Genomic DNA, 22,484 nt, shown 5'->3' with positions numbered 1-22,484 from the left:
TCAAAGATTTTCCGCACCTTACTCCCACTCCGGCCCTAGATGGAGTACAATTTGAAATCAAGCCCCAATTTATCACTATGATAGAGAGGAAGCAATTTCCTGGAGCTAAGGGTGAAGATCCTAATCTTCACATTGTAGATTTCTGCCAATATTGTAACATCATTAGACAAGTCGGGGTCACGCAGGACCAAATCAGGGAGATTCTTTTTCCCTTTTCGTTATGTGGCAAAGCTAAATTATGGTTTAATGGTTTGAATAGAACTGCACTTGGTATTACTGACTGGGAAACTCTTGCCTTGAATTTCTATAATAAATATTACCCTGTAGAGAGAACAGTTGTACTAAGGAGTGCTATTCAGAATTTCGCTCAAGAGGCCGATGAAACTTTATATGAGGCTTGGGAGAGGTTCAAGGATCTACAGAGAGAATGCCCCCACCACAATCTAGCACAATGGCAATTGATCCAAGCTTTTCTACAATGGACTTGGAAATTCATCTAGATTAGTTCTAGATTCTGCAGCTAGTGGGAGATTCATGAATTTAATGTGGACGATGCCGGATAGGTTATCGAAGGTATGGAAATACACAATTCCCAATACAGGAATCTGAGAGGGTTTGCAAATAAAGGAAAACATAATATCGATTTCGTATCCTTTTTGCAAGCTCAATTAACATCTATTTGTCAAAAATTAGATAATCTTACTGCTACTCCTAACTCTGTAGCTAATGTTTCTGTTGTTGCTAACAATGAAGCTTTTTATGAAAATTGTGGAATTATAGGGCATTGGGAGCAAGATTGTAGGAGTTCCATGGAACAAGTTAATGCCTTCCAAACCTATAGGAAAAATAACCCATATTCCAACTCTTATAATCCTGGTTACCGGAACCATCCATATCTTTCGTACCGGAGTACCAATGTATAAAACCCTCCACCTCCACAACAACCACAACAGAAACCCCTACCACAGCAGAATTATTACCACCCAAATTCTGGCCAGAAAAACCAAGCACAACCCTCATCATCTTTTGACCCTGCTATGACAGAAATTAGAGCAATGCTTACTAACATGCAAAAGCATATGGAGAGTAGAGATGCGCAAATTGATTCTATTTTATCCCATAATAAAATCATGGATAATCAAATTGCACAACCTTCATCTACCCTACAAACCCGTAAACTGGGAGCTCTACCATCACAACCAATACATCCCACAGATCATGCCAATGCAATCACTCTAAGGAGTGGTTCACACTATGATGGACCTTCTATGCCAAAAGAAGATGGACCAGTTCCTGATCCAGATTCCTCTATACCAAACGCTAATCCTGCTAACCCTGCAGGGCTACAAACAGATACTAACCGTTCTAATGTTTCTTTGCAGGGTAAATCTCAGGATAAGGGAGGAGATGTGTAGAGCCCAGTTATCAAACTACCATTCCCTAATAGACAATTAAAGAGTAAGTTTGATAAACAATTCGGTAAGTTCTTGGACGTTGTGAAAAACTTGTAGGTAACAGTTCCTTTCACTGATTTAATCACTCAGGTTCTTGCATATGCTAAATTTATGAAAGACATTCTGACTAGGAAAAGGGTCTTTAATGAGGTAGAAACTGTAGCTTTTACAGAGGAATGTAGTGCCTTATTGCAAAATAAATCCCCTCCTAAATTAAAGGATCCTGGTAGTTTTTCTATCCCTTGTCATACAGGGAATGTTTTTATTGATAAAGATTTGTGTGATTTGGGTGCCATTGTCAGTGTTATGCCATCGTCTGTCTGTGCTAAACTTAATATGGGTGATTTAAAAGTTACTAATATAACTTTTCAAATGGCAGATCGTTCTGTAAAATACCCTCTAGGTATTTTAGAGAATGTCCCTGTCAGAGTTGGTAAATTTTTTATTCCTGTTGATTTTGTAGTTTTAGACATGGCTGAGGATACACAAATACCCATTATATTAGGTAGGCCTTTCCTTCATACTGCAGGAGCCATTATTGATGTAAAAAATGGTAAACTAACCCTTTCTATTGGTGATGATAATGTTACTTTTAATTTAGGGAAAGTTTTGAAAGGGCCTATGCTAGAGGAAAATTGTTGTTTTATTAATGTAATTGATATAATGGACGATATTTGTGATGATAGCTTGCCACAGGTTCTTGCAAGGGATTCCCTGGAGGAAATTCTTTGTAGGAATTTATCTGCAGATAATGCAAGCGTCTGGGGTAATGAAGTACAGGATATTAAAAGAGCTCTTTCCCTAAAAGAGTTAGACCCCAAAGAGACAATGAAGGTAGTAAATTTAGTTCAGGAATCGAAACCTGCAGAGGTCAAGGAACCTGAACTAAAACCTTTCCCTTCTCACTTAAAATATATTTTTCTAGATGAGCAGGAACTATACCCCGTGATCATTAGTACTGCACTTGATGACCTACAAACTTCCCAACTTCTAGGGGTTCTTCAAACCCATAAGAAATCAATTGGGTACAGTATTGATGATCTCAAGGGTATTAGCCCTGATTTTTGTATGCACACAATACATCTAGAGGATAACTATAAGGCCTGCATTCAACCCCAGAGAAGATTGAATCCTAACATGCAGGATGTAGTCAAGAAAGAGGTTATGAAATTACTTGATGCAGGTATTATCTATCCTATTTCTGACTCCAAGTGGGTAAGTCCTGTGCAGGTAGTGCCTAAAAAAGGCGGGATAACTGTGATTACTAATGAGAAAAATGAATTAATCCCCACTAGAACTGTTATAGGGTGGCGTATGTGTATTGATTATCGTAGATTAAATATCGCCACTAAAAAGGACCATTTCCCCTCCCCTTTATAGATAAAATGCTTGAGAGGTTAGCTAACCATAAGTTCTTTGGCTATTTGGATGGGTATTTGGGATTTTTCCAAATTCCAATTCACCCTGAAGATCAGGAAAAGACAACCTTTACATGCCCTTATGGTACTTTTGCATATCGTAGGATGCCCTTTGGTTTATGTAATGCCCCCGCTACCTTTCAACGTTGCATGATAAGCATTTTTTCTGATTTCATAGAATCTATTATGGAAGTCTTTATGGATGATTTTAGCGTGTATGGTTCTTCATTTGATTCATGTCTAATAAATCTCGCTAAAATTTTGAAATGATGTGAAGAATGCAACTTGGTACTAAACTGGGAGAAATGTCACTTTATGGTGACAGAGGGAGTAGTTATAGGTCACATTGTATCTGACAAGGGCATACAAGTAGATAAAGCTAAGATTTCAGTGATTGAGCAATTACCACCCCCAGTTAATGTTAAGGGAGTTAGAAGTTTCTTGGGTCATGCGGGGTTTTATCGTCGCTTTATCAAAGACTTTTCTAAAATTGCTAAACCATTGACTTAGCTTTTACTCAAGGATGTCCCTTTTATTTTTACTGACGAGTGTCTTGAGGCTTTTAACAGGATTAAGCAGGCTTTGATACCGGCACCCATCATATGTGCTCCCGATTGGAATCTACCTTTCGAGATTATGTGTGATGCAAGTGACTTTGCACTAGGAGTCGTGCTCGAACAGAGAAAGGACAAAGTTTTAATTTGAATGCTATTTATTATGCAAGCAAAACTTTGGATGAAGCCAAAGTCAACTATGCCACTATGGAGAAGGAGTTTCTTACAGTCATATATGCCTTAGAAAAATTTAGATCATATCTTGTTGGTTCTAAAGTCATTGTTTTACTGACCATGCAGCTTTGAAGTACTTGATAGCTAAGGCAGAATCAAAGCCTAGGCTACTCCGTTGGGTTCTTTTGCTCCAAGATTTCAATATCGAGATAAAAGATAAAAAGGGAGCAGAGAACGTAGTGGCAGACCACTTGTCACGTATCAGGTATGATGAGGGTAAGGATTCTCTTCCTATAGATGATTCTTTCCCTGATGACAACCTATATGAAATTGTAGAGCAACACCCATGGTATGCTGACTTTGCTAATTATTTAGTGGGTGGTACTCTACCTCCTGACTTTTCCTACCAACAGAAAAAGAAATTTCTTTCTGATGTTAAACATTATTTTTGGGATGATCCTTTTTTGTTTCGTGAGTGTGCAGATGGATTATTTCACAGGTGTGTTCCCGAATGGGAAGTTTACGGTGTGCTCACTAGTTGCCACACCTCACCATATGGAGGAAATCATGGCCCCACCAAAACGGTGGCCAAGATTAATGAATCAGGTTTCTATTGGCCTACTATGTTTAAGGATGCTAACATTTTTGTGCAGGCTTGTGACTCTTGCCAAAGGACTGACAACATCTCGCGGCGGCATGAGATGCCTCAAACTGGAATTTTGGAAGTTGAAATTTTTGATGTTTGGGGTGTTGATTACATGGGGTCGTTCCCCTCTTCAAACGGTAACCGCTATATACTTGTCGCCGTCGATTATGTATCCAAGTGGGTTGAGGCCATCGCGATGCCAAGGTGGTCCACATACTTTTTAAGAATACTATCTTTCCAAGATTTGGAGTGCCTAGTGTAGGCGTCGCTCGAAGTGCGCCTACGTTAAAGCATGTGGTGAATATGCTTGGCACTCATAGGAAGTGGGAATTGACGTATGCGATTAGGGACAAGGAAAGTAGGGAGCCGCCAACAAGTTTTTAAGGAACTTGTAAACCGTTCACGGATCATAAAAAGGCAACCACGATTAAGGGACAACGATAGGCAACAACGATTAACCCGTGAAGGTTACACCCCATTCATAATCCATGATATTACTAACTCCATATGGTTCGGAACCACAAAAGGAGGATCGGGGATGATGGTACGAAGTGAGTCATGGAGTCACATTTGCCCGTATTGGCCTCTACTCGATTCTTATAGTGAAAAGTGATTCCTGCGATCTCAAAGGCATAAAAACAGAGATTCAATTTGCTCCAAACTATTGTCAAGATAAATTGGTTGAATATTAATGCAACACATAATTCTAAAATATTTGTGATCACTTGAATTAAGCAACAAGATTAAAAAGGAACCTAAACCGGTTGTCCAAATTATCTTATTAGGCGCGGTTTTCAATTACATATTCCCTTTAAACATGCAATATGGTGATCATTAAAAACAATATAATAACATCAATATTGGAATCAATTTAACAATAATTCCAATAATACAAAATTGTTAGAAAAATAATAGAAATAAAAGAAACATAATTCTTACTTAGATTCTGTTTGCTTGCAACTACAAAATAATAAATGAGTTAGTAACTTTAAGGAAATAATAATAGAACAATAATTAAATTAAATTAAATTAAGTAGAGTTGATTTAGGGCCAAACCCTCAAACAGTTCTACCTTTCACGCCTTGGCTTGAGGACAGAACTACGAGTAAAGTATGGACTCCTGGGAGTGCTTGAAGAAGGAATTTTGAAAGAATAAGGGTAGGCTAGTGTTTAGGCTAGAGCATAGAAGAGAGAAAAAACTAGAGAATTAATTGATGCCTCGCACATCAGAAATGAGGGGGTATTTATAGAAAAAATGTGTTAAGGGAACACACGGAACCCTAAAATGATAAAAACCCTAAAAAAGTATCCCGTGACACGGCAAATTGTACCGTGACACGGGAAATCCCACCGTCAGACGGGAAACATTCCCGTGACACGGTGCACATTTTGTGTGACACGGGAAATATTTAGTGAACGGGGGAGAAAACGCGTTAAGGGTTTACGCGAAAGGACACGGAAATTCCCGTGTCACAGCAGGTTTCCCGTGTCACGGGGAACCCCACCGTCAAACGGGAAAGTTTCCCGTGACACGGTGGACTGTTGCTATGACGCGGGAATTTTCAGTCCGCTTTTCCGTCTAAATTCATTTTTAACCCTAATTTCGTTCAGCATTTTAAGTGCCGATTGATAATTTCGGGCCATTTTCTGATTTTATTATTATTTGGGCTAAAATAAATAATAATTTTGGGCTAAAATAAATAATAAAACAGTAAAATAAAAAAAAAATTTGGGCTAAAATTAAATAATAAGTTTGGGCTGAAATTAAAACTATGCTTTGACCAAACATCAAGACTAATCCATGGACTATTCAAAAATTGAATTTAATCAAATACGATTTTTTAAGCACTCTCGGGATTAAATACTGAACCCGATCAATAGTGGCGGTGAAAGGTTGTTCATCATCGGGTTTGGTTTTGGGGAGACATTTTTAGGTGTCTACACCTAGAGCTATAATCAGTGACAGAGGATCTCACTTTCATGAGCGGAAGTTAGATACCCTCCTCAAAAAGTATGGTGTCTACCATAGGATAGGTTTAGCCTACCATCCCCAAACTAGTGGCCAAGTTGAAGTTTCCAACCGTGAGATTAAGGCCATTCTAGAAAAGGTGGTGGAAAAATCAAGGAAAGATTGGAGCGATAAGTTGGATGACACCCTTTGGGCATACAGAACCGCGTTTAAGACCCCTATAGGTACTACTCCATATAGACTCGTGTACGGTAAAGCATGTCATCTTCCGGTGGAATTAGAATACAAGGTATATTGGGCCATTAAGGAGCTCAATTTGGATGCCAAATTAGCGGGAGAAAAGAGGTTACTTCAACTTAACCAACTCGATGAGTTTAGGTTGACAGCCTATGATAGTGCTCTTGTCTACAAAGAGAAGACAAAGAGATGGCACGACAAGATGATCCTTCCGAGAGAATTCAAAGAAAGTGATAAAGTGTTGTTGTTCAACTCTAGATTTAAACTATTCCCAAGAAAGTTGAAGTCAAGGTGGTCGGGTCCTTTTACTGTCAAAAGGGCTAACAAATTTGGTTCTATGGAGGTATTCGATGAACATGGTAACGAGTTCAAGGTTAATGGCCAAAGACTCAAGCTATATCATGAGGGGGCTACGATTGGTGCAGTTGAACTACTTCACCTAAGCGGTTCCGGTTCATTTTGAGCTTCAATGTGGTAAGAAGGTCGTGCGAAACCTAGATAAACTAGCGCTTTGCGGGAGGCAACCCGTATTTCTTGCTTTATAGACTAGTTTTTCCTTTATTTTTATTTTTTTAGAGAGGTGAGGAGAGTGAAATTTTACCTTTCATAAGTGTTTTTGTACAGGTATTAGATCATAAAGTAAGGAGTTTTCAAGAGAAAAAGTTTGAAGAAAAAGAACCATCCGATTGGGTACGGGCCCGATCGAGCGAGGCTCGCCCGATCGGGTGCGCACCTAGGGGTCATAAATCGAGCAAAAAGTGCCCGATCAGGCAAGGAGTCCCGATCGGGTGCGCAATTTGGATTTTATCGGAGTGTTATTTCGCCCGATCGGGCGCGCAAGGAAGGAAGAAAATCAAGAGAAATTTTGCCCGATCGGGCGAGCAAAATGGCGATTTTCATGTTTGAGTTCACGGCCGATCGGGCGCGCACTTCACACTTCAGCAGAACACATATTCACCCGATCGGGCGCGCCTAATTTTTAGTCCGGGTGTAAGTTTCTTTCTCCCCCTTTCTTTTCTTTTTCTTTCTTACTTCTTCTTCTTCATTCACACTTTCTCTCTCTAAAACCTCCATTTTTAAACCTTCAAACTCACTTCCCTTTCAAGATCTCCTCAAATTCATCCATCAAAACTCAAAACTTTTCACATATTCTTCATCCTTACACCTTCCTCTACAATCTCCACTAAATTTCTACCACTTTCTCTAAAGATTTCTCAAAACCCTTAGCGAGAGAAAGCTTCAATTCCTAACCTTTTTACTTAAAATGGCTTCAAAGAGATCAAGACAACAAAGAGTTGAAGGTTCGAGGCAACAACAACAACAACCACTGGTCAACCCGGAGCTTCAAATACCAAGATGGGAGGAAGTTGTCATAACCTCAACCGAACAACGAGCTAGGATGCTCAACCTCATCTAGAGACAGGTAATCTCTACTCTATTTGTACATCATCCTACGTTGTCTAGGCTAGGAATTGATAAACCGGTAGAGAAATTGTTTAAAGGCATAGGAATGAGTGGATTTTCCAAATGCATTATGATACCTATGATTATTTGACATTAGAATTTGTTTCTAGTTTCAATGTTATTAAAACTAATACTTTAATCACTCATGTCCAATTCCGATTGCTAAACAATGATGTGCGGTTAACTTTAAAAGAATTTGGTAAATTGTTTGAGCTTAAAACGGATAAACCTATTGAACCCTCCCAAGACCACATTGCCGTGGTCTATAAAAGACTCACCGTGGAGGGTTTACTTAACCTCCAACATGCCAAAGGGACGTGGATTCAACATCCCGTCCCAAAGTTTTGGCAAAGGTTTGCCGGCCTCACAATCTTTGGGAGGCATAAACCGGCAAACGTTAGGAGGTATGAACTTGAATTGTTGGCTTCCTATATGATTCCTAATGCTGAAAAACTGAACATACCACATAGGATAGCCCAAAATTTTCAAAGGGCGACCAATACGGCCGAGGGGGGTAGGTCTAAAGCGCCTATCTATTTTGGGGAGTTGGTAACCCATATAGCAGTGAAACACCTAGGATGGAACCCGAAAGGGCATAGGAAAGTGGAGGGTTCTACCCTCCTGGACCTAGCATACTTAGGGGGCCTTAATTGGGTGCAACCTATGGGTGGTGAGACATGGTGGATAGTCCACCGGGAATTTGGTAGGAGAGACCAAGCATTTACGCTACCCAACCCTTCCTTGACCAAATTTGAGAAAGGGAAGCCTTCCTACACTTTTGAGATAAACGGTCAAGGTGAGGTTCAAGAGCCTCACTTTTCACCATAACCCCACCATTCACCCCAACACCATTCACCCCAATACCAACCACCACCCCAACCCTAAACCTATGGCATACCCACCTCCTCCGTCGATTATAATATCGACCCCCATGCCCCTTATGACTTTTCGGCTTTTAGGAGCCAACTAGACCGTATAGAGAGAGGGCAAGGGAGAGTGGAGGGCATGGTGCAAAACCTAGACTCTAGATTAGGCACTTTAGATAGGAGGGTAGGCCATGTTGAGAGGAACCTCAGGATGGGTTTATACCCTATGTATGACGACTATGCACGCCGAGGGGCTATCCCCCCCGAGGCATTAGTTCCCGATTGGTTCCAATACCCCCAAGGAGGGTATTCGACCCCCGGAGCCTTTGGTACTTATGTGGACTACTCTTCAATCCATGGTTATGGGGGAGATGCACCTTTTGGGGGAATGGGGGGAATGTAGACCCTAACTACTTTGCAGGTGGTTCGGGCTATGGTGGTGTTGGTACAAGCCAGGGTGGTGCTGGTTTGAGTTATGGAGGAGGCTACCAAAGGATGATGACAATGAGTAGCTTCTCCTAGCTACACTCCCAAGTCAATGAGGGCATTGCTTGATTTGGCTTGAGGGGGAGATTTCTTGTACATATGGTAACTTTTTCTCTCTTCTCTCTATTTATTGCTTTCTAGTGTAGTTTTTATTGCTTTCCTTTATGAAGAAAAATACAAAAAAAATTGAAAAATAAAAAAATTCAAAAATACGTTCCTATGAATTGTAAATTATGCTTCCCTGTGTCCCATACTTGGAAAATATTGTTTTGATTCTTGGTATGTGATAATGAGATTTGTGAATTTGTTGATCATGATTTGAAGTTTAATTGTTTGGATGCCTAAACATGCATCAATTTTGCCAACTATTTGTGAATATAGTGCTTGACTAGTTGATTTGGTTAGAATTGTGTGATAGTTCCTGGTATGTCAAGGAATTTGAGTATTGGTTTGCAACTATTAGTAATGTTTGTATGGCTCAATATTATGCACATTGAGGAGGACGAAGGCATTTGTTCTCTTAGGTATCCTTCAGACGATATTAGATACACTTGTTCCCTTCTTGTTACCCATGTTGTTGCTTGTGCCTTTTTTATTGTTTATTTAGCCACATTACAAGCCTATATGAGCCCCATTGGTTACTAGTCCCAAGCTTGGCTTGGGAGAGCTATTAGTTGGTGAGGTGAGGGAGTTGGGGTGTGCATATTATTTGCATAATGTGGGTGTAACACCCCAATAATTCTCTCTTTAAACCTGTGAGGACCTTGAACAATATTCAAGAGAATTACTGGCGTGCTACCGCCACGTGTTCAAACATTAAGGCTTTATCAGAAAATAGCAGCGGAAAAACTAAATCAGTTATAAATAAGTTTCAAAACCAACGAATGAAACCAAATTAAGTCATAAAACTTGGAACCATTAAGGCCCTTATTCAAAACCCAACAAAAGTAGCAAATAAATAAAACCAGAGTTTAAATAAATTCAAACTTATGAAAAGAAATAAACTGCGAATAATAACCAACTCTCCACTCAAAATCCTACAACCCTGATGCGAATGCTGCGTATGTAAGAACCTGTGGTTAATCTGCTCCCCAATATTACAAGTGTAAAAATTGGATCGTCACAGGGTCATTGAAAGGCGAAGGCCATGACCAAAGAAAGACACACACACAAAAGCACGCAATCAGCAAAGCTGAGTACATACAAGCTGCGAAACATAAAAGAAATCTCTAACATGCTACTAATAATCAACCATTACGCATCATTAGTTTATAGACTCGGCACATGACTCAACTATTTATATTACTAAGACTCCATTAATTAATAATAGGTAAATCATTATTTTTATTCATTGCATTACGCAATAGACAAGGTTGTCCAACCCATGCTCCATTTGGAACATCAATAAAAGAAAAACCCCATGCCTCCTTTCGGAAACATCAATAAACATCCAACGACCACGGGCGCGACTCCGTGACCGTAGTTAGTATGAGATCTCACCTAACTCCTAGTTTTAAAAATATAATATTTGAAATAGGAGACTTGTAGATCAGACGGCCTCGATAAAAGTACACGGCTAATACCCCGTGTACCCCAACCCCTGATTGTCATTACTCCAGAAGTGCACCAATCCAGAGTTTTATTGCTCATCCATCTTGCACTTTACGTGATTTACAGGTTTAGACTTGGTGATGACTCATATGCAAACAATATAATCAATCCAATATCAATTCAATCAAGTAAAACAAACTTTCCCATTTCAATTCTTGATTTATTAGTGACAAGCAACATTTATTATTTATTCCTTTAACTACCTCGGTGTATAAACACCTTGAGTGCATAAGGCACCCCAAAAACCTTAACCTCGTCTTATAAGACTTAAATTCTTCCTTTACTCATCCTGTTTGCATAATCATGAATGAGTAATAAATTAATATTTGCACCAATCACATACCTTTGCCTCTAAGCGCACCTTGCATAATTAGAGCACAAATAATACTTGCAATATAAAATAGTGCACATCATATGAAATTCACAATGTATAACCAAACAATCATTCCCAGTCTTCTCTATACATGATACTAGGTTCTCGTTACGTTCCTAAACATGCTTCTAAAGGCAAGGTTTCGTAACTCATACGTACCTTGAATAAACGAATTGGTATGCCACTTTACTATCTAAAAATCACCTTCAATAAACTCCTCTCCTAAACCAAACAATAATATCTCAATCAATACCCAATCAATCAAATTTACAACAATACTGACTTACTTTAAAACCTTCAAAATCCAAATCAAACAACACTTTAAAACCTTCCCTTTAGTTAAAATTAAAGGCTTATATATAGTTCTTTAAATTTTCTTCATAAAAACCTTAAAATACACTCTTATACATGAAATTACAGCAAGTTTAAAGTTTAATAAAAATCTTAGAATTATTTAAAAACCCTTAATAATCTCCCTTTTAATGGGTGATTAAACCCTTTTTATAAAACATCAAAAGTAATACTTAGAAACTATTTCCAGCACTTAAAACTTCAATAAAAACATATATTTATGCTTAATTAACTTTAAACATAATTAATTTTATTAATCAAACTCAAGGATAATATTTTAAGTATAAAAAAAACTTCGTTAAAATCAAAAACTGACCGAAAATCATATTTAGAGGCTGAATTTGGCCACGAGAGGGTACTTTTGGTAGTGAGTCTTTCTTAAAATATTGTTTCCACATGGAAAATACTACTTTTTCATCAAAATCGGATGAATTCAAAATCTGATCGGGATTAAAACGGGATTAATATTAATGAACGGAAATCTTAAAATTAAAACACGAATTTAAGTGTTTAAAATAATCTCGAATTAAGTTAAACTAATTAGTAGTTATAATCACCAAAATTTCAAAACATCATTAATATAAAATCCCTAAATCAATTGTTCATAAAAACCCTAAAATCATGATTTTCAATATTAAAAACCCCAGGTTATAAAATTTACAAAATATGAAAATTATGACATTATAAAATCTGAAATTATAAAGTTTAATCATCAAAATACAACTTGATACTAATTAAATTACTTTCAAACAATAAAAATCAAAATCCATAAATCAATAATTATAATTATACAAATTAATAAAACAAAGGAGAGAGAAAATAAGACTAACCTTTTTGTGTGAGAAATTTTTGGGGATTAATGGGATATTTATAGGAGAGATATTGTAGGGTAAGTAAGAAGATTGGGCCTCATAAAATTAATGGGCCAATTAGGTAAATGAAATGGACTAGGCTTTGTTTGTATTGAAATAAATTATAAAATGAAGGTTCATAAAATAATTTGTACCAAAATAATTTTTGACCCAAATTAATAATTTGAATATTTTGAAATTAAATTACGGAAAAATACAAATCAATATTATAAATAAAATTAAATTTCATTTATAACATATTTAAAAATACGGGGATTGCAGTAGGAATAAAAGAAGAGTGACTGTTCGTTCTTTTGATATTATGGTTGGAAAATATTGATGTTTTGTGTTTCAAGTTGAAAATTTCCAATGTGAGATAAAGAAAAAAAAAAAAAAAAAAAAAAAAAAAAGAGCAAAGGAAAAAAAAATTGTTTCAAATGTTCAAATGTTCTATGTGAAGGTTGCTCAAGAAAAAAAAAGTTAAAAGTTTGAAAAAAGAAAGAAAAAGAATAAGTAGTTCAAAGTTTGTTTTAATTCACTCTATTTCCTATTATCATACTTTGTGAGTGAATATGTAAGTGTTGGGATTGTTGTTATGTATGGGATTGCTTGGTGAATTTTTGTGGAGTTAAGTTGTGATTGGAGATGTTTTGGTCATTACTTGTTTTAACCTTGAGTTTTATTAGGATATGGCTCCCTTAAGCATGACTTTTCTCTCACATTTTCCTAAATTTATCCTACCCTTTACCCTAGCCTTACACTACAAGCTTTAAAGACCTTCCGACCTTTGTGCATAAGAGTTGTATGAATGTGAAAGTGTTGTTTATCAATGCAAGTTATGATTTGACATATTTTGAGTCGACTAGTAGGTTGAGCGTACATTGTTTTAAACACACGAGAGTGTGAGTTGGGAGGGCATTGTTCACATATAAAAGGGTTGGTTGGAGAGAGATCGAGTACATCTTTTACTCGCCACATAAATGAGAGTTGAGTGTGTGAGCACTAGTCTTGAATTCTATATGCTCATGTGGTTTGCTCTACTTGACAATTGTTGGGGAGGAAGAATGATTAGATGAATGAGATTGATTGACATTGAAGCATGTTTATTAGATTTGCCTTAAATCGTTTGTGCTTGATTTTATTTACTTGGGATGAAGCATGTTTTATATGTTTATTGATGAGCTATTTGCTTAGGGACAAGAAAAGTTTTGGCTTGGGGGAGTTTGATATGTCCAATTTATATAGTGTTTTACCCCCGTCCCTTGGTCATAATTAGTAGTGGTTTTGGCTCTTTAGAGCCACTTTTATTACTAATTGTTGTTTTCTAGTGTTTTTGTAGTTTTGCTTGAGTTTTGTAGGAAATTGCACATTTGGACCGTTTTCTGGGTTTTTCATGAAGCAACTACGAGCATTAGGAGGACATGACCGTCTTTGAAGCCCAGGACCGGTTAGAGCCGGTGATTAAGGGCTCGGTATGTGATACCGGGGCATTTGGATTGAGTATTCAAGACCCGAAGAGGAAATCTAGACTGGGCCGAAAAATCAAGCCCAATCGAAGTCCAAGCCTCGAGAAAGAGACCGGGCCCGATCGGGCAAGCTTCTGCTCGATCGGGCGGGCGCGCATAAGAGAGCACCAACAAGAAGGCGCGCCCGATCGGGTGAGCATTAGCTCGATCGGGCGCGGCTGCCAGGAAGATCGTGAAGAAAAAGGCGGGCCCGATCGGGCAGCCCTTCGCCCGCGGGCGCGTGTTTTTGGAGCCGAGTTTTTAGTTTTCAATTAGGATTTGTTTTAGGGATGTTTAAGTACGATTTTCGTACGTAATTTTGATTACCTTCTCTTTTAGACTTTCTCTCTCTACTTAGAATATTTTCTCTTTCCTAAATTCTCTCAACTTTGTTCTTAATTCCATTCCTTAATCCAGATTTCCTTTGGTAACAATTTCTTCTCTTTTAATTTCAGTTATTTTCTTTAATTCTTTCATCATGTCTTATTTTATTGTTTTGATTAGTTTAGATTTAATTATGCTTGAGTAGTTTTATTTCTAGGGTTTATGGGGATCTAATAAATAATATGAAGGGGTAATTTGTGATTGTTGATTATCAATGCTTGATTAATTTCCTATTGATTGATTTAATGCTATGCAATTAGGTTTGGCCAGATTTAGTTGTATGAGTTTAGCAATATTAATTCGAGATTCGAGAGAAGAGAATTGATGTTTAGGCTTAGTTTCAATAGGCAGACTAATTTATAAATGGTTAAGTCGAGATTCGAGAGATGAGATTTAATACCGGTAAATTAATTCTGTGATTGTAATACGTAGCGAAAGCCCTTTATGTAGGGAATAATTTCAAGCGTTAATCCCCTAGCTTGAACCCCACTGTGATCATACACTAAAGTACGGTGGCATCCAAAAGGGAAGAAGATAGAGCAAAAGAGTCGCCAACAAGTTTTAGGAACTTGTAAACCGTTCACAGGGTGAAAGTTACACCCCTTAACGATCCAAGAGATCGTTAACTCCATAAGGTCTTGAACCAAATAAGGGTTCGGGGATGAAGGTACAAATCCAACCTAAAAGAGATTGAACCTGCCCTAATAATAGGCCTCTACTTTATTCAGATCGTATTCATGTGCGCTTTCTGACTAACATGCAATCAATAGGATTAACCCTAAACCTGTTTATCTATGTTGGTTGAATATTAATGCACAAATAAACTATTATTGGCGATCACTTGAAATTATAATAAAATCAACCTTAACAAGATTATCAATTATCTTATTAAGCGTGATTACAAGTATCAATTCCCTTTAAACATGCATAAAAGGTGTGATCAAGCAATAACAATAAATATATCAAGCAACAATAATCATAATAATAATTATAATCATGATCATAAATTATAACAATAATAATAATAATCATAATTAACATAATCGTGTTAAAGCATAATAATAGCAAGATCCTAGGCATGATACTAACAAGATTAATAACAAACCCTAGCATGTCACTAAGCATTAAAAATCATATCTTTAACTCTAACATGATACTAACAATAATAAATATTAGGAAGAAAATAAAAGACATCATAGCAATCATATTTAATATTAAAAATACCCTAGACATGATACTATGAATCAAAATAACAATCTAAACATGATTTCTACATCATAACATCAATAAAACCATTAAAGTACTTACTTTGATGCCTCGTACCTCTTTCTAATAACAAAATACACACGTTAGTAACTTCAAGGAAAATAAGAAACAAACAATTAAATTAAATAATTGAAAGAGAGATTTGGGACCAAACCCTCAGAAATTAAACCTTTCACGTCTAGGGCGAAAGCAACTTCGAATACGGCTAGGTGTTTCTAGATCTAATGAATGCTGAATTTTGTATGTAAAAAGCGAGTTTAGAAAAAAGAGAGAGAGAGATGGTGAATGAGAAGAGAATGTGAGAATCGATAAATGAAAACTGGTTGTAGGTGAATGGAAACGGAGTTTTTACGACGTTATTTATAGAGAAAATCAGCCAAAAAGATAAAATTAAAAACAGAGTCTGGCGCAACAAAAAAGGAACCAGCGCCAACGCTGGCAGTTGGCGCCAGGCGCCAATGCTGGCGCCAGGTGCCAAGCGTAGCGCCAGGCGCTACAGCTGGTGTTTGGCACTGATCTGGAAAATTACGCGTTTTCTTAAAATCAGATAAAAATTGCCGTACGGGAGGATAAAATCGTATTTTCCTCAAAAATGCTCTTTGATTTTAATTAAAACTCTGAAAAGTCAACAAAAGTCAATTTATCAATGCTAATTGAATTAGGAATGAAAAGAACCTTCTAGAAGATTCTAGAAGACTAAAACCATTCCTAATTGCATTAGGAATGATAAATCTATATTAGGCCTTCCCCAGGATCATTGGGCCGCATACAAGGCTCAAACCGGGCCCAGTTTAGTATATTGGCCATAACTTCTTCAATATTCATCGGAATTGGGCTTATAATATGTCGTTGGAAAGCTCTTGTCAAGCCCCATCCAATTACACTACTATTGGACCCACATCATGGACCAACCAAATTGGATTGACTGTTTTCTTAAAACAAGTTTTCAAAAACAGAGAGAAGAGAAAAGAAATTAAAACTTATCCGCAACACTAGACTTTCCACACTTTCGCTTCATTCGATTATGATTCGACGCGAAAGGTACTCATCACTGGGTTCGGTTTGGGGGAGAAACAAATGAGTGTCTACACTTTATAATCTGATTAATTGATGCATTGATGATTGCTTATTATGATTTACCCCGGGATATTGTTTATTAGTGAACCTATGCCCTAGGTTTTTCCTTCATTGATTTACATCTTATTTTACTCCCTCCCTACTCTTACCTTTAGTAGTTTAATTACCCTTTTACAACAAATTTGGTTACTTGATAATTTAGATTGCTTCTAATTAATTAGGAATAAATTGACCTATTTCCCTGTGGTTCGACCCTTCTTGCCTATCTACATTGTTAATGGATTTAGGTTTTATTTTTAATTAGGTGAATACGACTTGAGCCTGTCAATGTACATGAGATATTTTAAAGTATATATAAAAAGAACAAAATTTGGAACTTCAAGTCTTAAATTGAAAAGGAGTATGCAATTATAGAGTATTAGCTTGAAACTAATCATTGATTTTACAATTTAAAATATAATTGTACAGACATGCATCTAACTAGTATCAAGTTATCAAGTATCAAGCAATTCCACAACAAAACAAATAAAGATAAATTAAAATTATAGATTAACATAATAAATATAGATATTTGGTTAATAGAGCTACGAATTGATAAGTCAATCTTATCTTTATTAGTTTGTTAGAACTTGTAACATACCAATCAATAGGAAATCTCTGTATATATATAGATATCTGGATAAATAAAATATCTTAAAATTATAATTAAGATTAGATATTATGTGAGGCAATGAACAAATATAAATACTCCATATGCAATCAAAAGAATAAAATCAAACATCTCACGGTATTACTTTATAATAAGGTAGCAATGATAATCATAAATCATGCCTTAAAAATAAGGCAAGATAACATAATAATATAACTTGGCATATGTCATAATTATGTAACAAAAGCATATGTTAACTAGTATGGAAGTAATTATTCTTCATTTACATCTTCATTCACTTAAGGTATAATGTTATACAAAGAAAAACTCCTACGGAGGAATAGTTAGAAATAATACGAAGTAACAATTAGTCTTGCAATATTAACTCATATATCCTCAATTATGATCTTCTAGTTATAAATCAACGAAAATTGTCGTTGTTTAACAAACCTTTTTGGTTTGATTCAATTACTCATTACCATACAACAACAACATAAATAGAGAAGTTTTACTATCCATTAATTCAAAATAGGAATTTGTGCTACAAAGGGATTTATCCTACAAAACAATTGCTAAAATATAAATTTATGCTATAAAGTCATGAAGAAACTACTATAGAAGAAATTATTGGAGTCAGTAAAACACAAGCACAATAATACGCACAATTTTATGAGTTTAGTGATGTACCAGGCACAATATTTATACAAGGATCGGAAGAAAACAAAAACCTTGCTCACCAAGGTTGTTCGTTTCCTAAAAGATACACCTAAATATGGGCAACGGGTTGTGCCGTGCCGCCACGGGCCGTGCCTGGCCGTGCCGCGGTGGGGGTTGTGTCGTGCCGTGCCTGAAATTGGCACACCCCAGCCCACGGCACGGCACGGCCCACGTGCCTTGCGGGCCGGGCCGGGCCGCGTGCCAAATCGTGCCACCCTTTTTAATTTGAATTTTTTTTTTTAATAAATGAAAAAAAAACGAATTAAACGATATATATTTTTTTAGTACAACTTAATATATGTGATTAATTTATGTTTATGTTAATATAATTTGTTTACATTTTTTGAACAACTTTATTTTAATTTAGGTTTTATAAATTATTTATCTAATTAATAATTATGTTTAAGTTTATATAAACAAATAAAAACAATTTTATTAATTTAGCAAAAAACAACAATGCATATAATAAAAAAAAAATACGAGTGCGATAATCCGAAAACACAAAAAATTGAAGAATAACTTATTTTATTATATGACGGTAGCCAGTACGAATGTACGATAATTTAATAATACAAAATAATTAATGATAATTAAAAATCGTACAATAATGATAATTAATAATACGTGTCGGGCTGTGCCTGGCGGGCTCGTGCCGTGCCGGCGGGTCGTGCCAGCGTGCCGGCCGCCGTGCTACGTGCCGTGCCCGTGCCGATTTCCAAAAATGTGTTCACGGCACGGCCCACAGGTGAGCCGCCGTGCCGTGCCGTGCCGGCGATCGTGCCGAGCCCGTGCCGCCCGCGTGCCGGTACGGCCGTGCCCATGTTAGATACACCTAATAAAAGATATCCTACCAAAACGGTAGTTCATCAAATATACGAGAATATATGAAAATATTATCTCAATATTATCTCTTTATATATAATATCAGTATATTCTATCCATCAATCAAATCAAACAAATATATTTTAAACTTTGATATAATAAGTCTGAACAAATAGAAAGATTTTTACAATTTTAGCACACAATGATATATTATAGCTCTTAGACTTATTAGGAGTAAAATTCCCGTAGATATTACTAGTGTGACCTCACAGCTAAGAATTAACAAAATAAGTGTATCAAATACATATGCAATCTGATGAGTAAATCATGCACTAATCATCCTATTAGGCTTACATCATGGTTTCATTATATTAATAATAATGTATCTCATAAATCATACATAATAATCATTTGATCAAAGACAATAAATTCAATAATATGCCGCGTCGCAATACAAAATCAGATCAATACTTCCCCATATAGGACAATTATGCAAACCATTAGCCATGTAAGCATATGAATTTAATCAAAGCAATTCAGACAAATTAATAATATTAGCTATACAAATTAATACTGACACAACACACAATAGCTAAATAATGGGGATCTTAGCTTGACGAAACATCGAGCTAGCACAATCCATAAAGTCTATCAGAATTATAAAGAACTTCATGACCTTTCTTGAATTGCTTCAAACATTTACTACTAACTTGCAAATAATTAATTCATGATTCAACTTTATAGCATCTAATGGATTATTGTTGATGCAAGAATGCCTCGATGCTTAAAACATTCGTCAATAATTGAATACTAATATTCTATTTTATTTAATTTGTTTAATTAATTATACTGTTTCGGGTAAATAATTTACTCAATATAGATTAACCAGTAGCTTAATGAAAGCGTAAATTCATCCAATTCGACACAAACATAGCTAATTTAATTGGACAAAATTTAAAATCAAACAGAAAGTTACATTCAAAATTTAATTAAGATAAAAGAAACCTAACCTGTAATTGTACAATTTTAGCAAAATAAACGTAACGTCCATTGCTTTCTTTTGTTTGTGTGCATAGTCGGCTTTCTCAATTGGCTAGATTGGTGTTGATAACGTGTTATAAAATAGGGAGAAACATAAGAGATTGAGAGAGAATTAATCTGTCTTCTTTCATTCCATAAGATGATATATAATATATACATACATTATAATTAGGGTTTGGTTGGATAAGAATGTAAACCCTACATTTAGAATATTGTGGAATGATACAAGAGGATAATGGATATCCACAAATATTTCATAACACGTTTAACAATAATGATTTATTTTTAACGATTCAATTAACCATAACTGTTTGCTTTTAACGATACAGATTATTTACCTATAAAATGAGTCGATTATACTGGTTAACGGTTATGGTTTTTTTTTTTTTTTTTTTTTTTTTTTTTTTTTTTTTGCACACCCCTATTTGTGGATGGTAAAATATAAAATTTCTTGAATATATGAATTGTGAAAAAAGGTCTAAGGCCCTGTTCTTTTGAGCTTCTGGGCAAAGTAGAGCAGATTTCAGCAGAGCCAAGCCGAGCCGAGCAGAGCAGATTTTACTATTATTATTATTATTATTATTATTATTATTATTATTATTATTATTATTATTATTATTATTATTTATTATTATTTATTATTATTATTATTATTATTATTATTATTAATATTATTATTATTATTATAAAATTTCAAAAAACCTACAAAGTCAATCAATTTACAAGAAATTGGTGGGGATCCGAGATACAATCTGAGCCCCCACCCCTCTAGCTATTGCGAACCCGATCCTCCTGAAGATGTGAGTAGCTGCAGTGCTGCACGAGCACCAATATCCTAAGTCTTATCGAACGCCTGAACCCGCTTCAGCAACGCAATAGCATCCTTCTCTAATTTCCCCAACGATAAAAAGGAGAAAGGAAGAAAATCATAGCCAATAGCCCTGCAACGCGCCCCATACTTGTCCCGCTTCCGCTGAGCCGGCGCCGACACAACACGACCAGGAACAAAGTCAGACAACCCCGTTTGCGTTAAAGGTGAAGACCCCGTCAAGTCAACACATACATCAAGGCCTCTATCCTAGGAATAAAGCAACACATCTGCTATTATTATTATTATTATTATTATTATTATTAATATTATTATTATTATTATTATTATTATTATTATTATTATTATTATTATTATTATTATTATTATTATTATTATTATTATTACTACTACTACTATTACTACTACTACTACTACTACTACTACTATTAATATTATCTCATTATTATTATAATCATTAAATATTATTATCATATAATATTAATTATTATTATAATAATTATTAAATATTATTTAATTATTATTTTTATTATTAAATATTATTTAATTATTATTTTTATTATTATTTTTAAAAATTAATAATTAGTATTATATTTAAATATTAATTTTGTTATAAAAATCAATTATTATTATTATTATTATTATTATTATTATTATTATTCTTAATAATAAGTATTATTATTACTATTATTATCTTTATTTTTTTTTGAGAAAATATTATTATCATTATTATTATTATTATTATTATTATTATTATTATTATTATTATTATTATTATTATTATTGTTATTAAACATTATTATTATTAATATTATAATTACTGAATATTAATTAGTTATTATTATTAAATATTAATTATTTATTATTTTTATTATTAATATTAATTTTTCATATTATTATTATTAAATATTAATTTATTATTATTATTCTTAAATATTAATTATTATTATAATAATTCAATATTAATTATTTATTATTATTATTAAATATAAATTATTATTATAATAATTCAATATTAAGTATCATTTTTAAGCAGGGCAGAGTAGATTGAAGCAGAGCAGAACATATTTCAGCAAAGCAGCTCTAAAGAACGGGGCCTAATATGTCAATTATTATGGGATAGAAGAAGTATGTTGTTACCAATTGATTAATTTAGAATTTCTCTTAGAATTATCTAACGTGGACTACACTAAGGGGTCGTTTGGTTCGCACAGGGTAAATGGAATGGAATGAACAATGGGGATGAAAGAGAATGGAATGAAAAACCATTCCATTTGCTATGTTGTTTGTTTAAAAAAAAACAAAAAACAATCCAACCACTATTCTAAACACTACTCCACCACCACCACAACACCTTCCCTTTTTGCACTTTTCCAGCCACGCTACCCCACCACCCCTCGCCGCCCCTCCTCGACCCCTTATTGCCCCTTCTCCCCTCTAAAACCTATCTTCTTTCCCAAAAACCCTCCTCCAACATCGAAAAACCCTAAAAACCCCTCCACCCCTACAGAAAATAGTCAACCACCCTCCCCTTACCCTCGCTACCCTCGGGTCGGTGAGGGTTTTTCCGTGGGGGTGGAGGGGTTTTTAAGGTTTTTTCGTTGGTGGGGGAGTTTTTTTTTTTTTTTTGGGGGGGGGGGGATGGAGAGGAGGGGCGGCGGGGGGTGGAGGGTGTGGTGGCTGGAAAAGTGAGAAAGAGAGGGTGGTTGTGTGGTGGGGGAATATTTTCGGAGAAGATGA

At 35.5% G+C, this 22,484-nt stretch overlaps 1 non-coding gene across 1 annotated transcript; it reads right to left on the bottom strand.

Moving 5' to 3' along the window:
* Positions 1–338: 338 nt before the first annotated feature.
* On the bottom strand, positions 339–445 carry LOC145556939 (small nucleolar RNA R71). Its single transcript, XR_014092030.1, has one exon. It is a non-coding gene; the product is annotated as a small nucleolar RNA R71 (small nucleolar RNA).
* Between the last annotated feature and the right edge of the window lie 22,039 nt (positions 446–22,484).

Source organism: Chenopodium album, chromosome 8, assembly GCF_948465745.1.
Source record: "Chenopodium album chromosome 8, dcCheAlbu1.1, whole genome shotgun sequence".
NCBI classification, from domain to species: Eukaryota; Viridiplantae; Streptophyta; class Magnoliopsida; order Caryophyllales; family Amaranthaceae; genus Chenopodium; species Chenopodium album.
The sequence above is the reverse complement of the archived record's forward strand: the minus strand, read 5'-3'. Positions and strand labels throughout refer to the sequence as shown.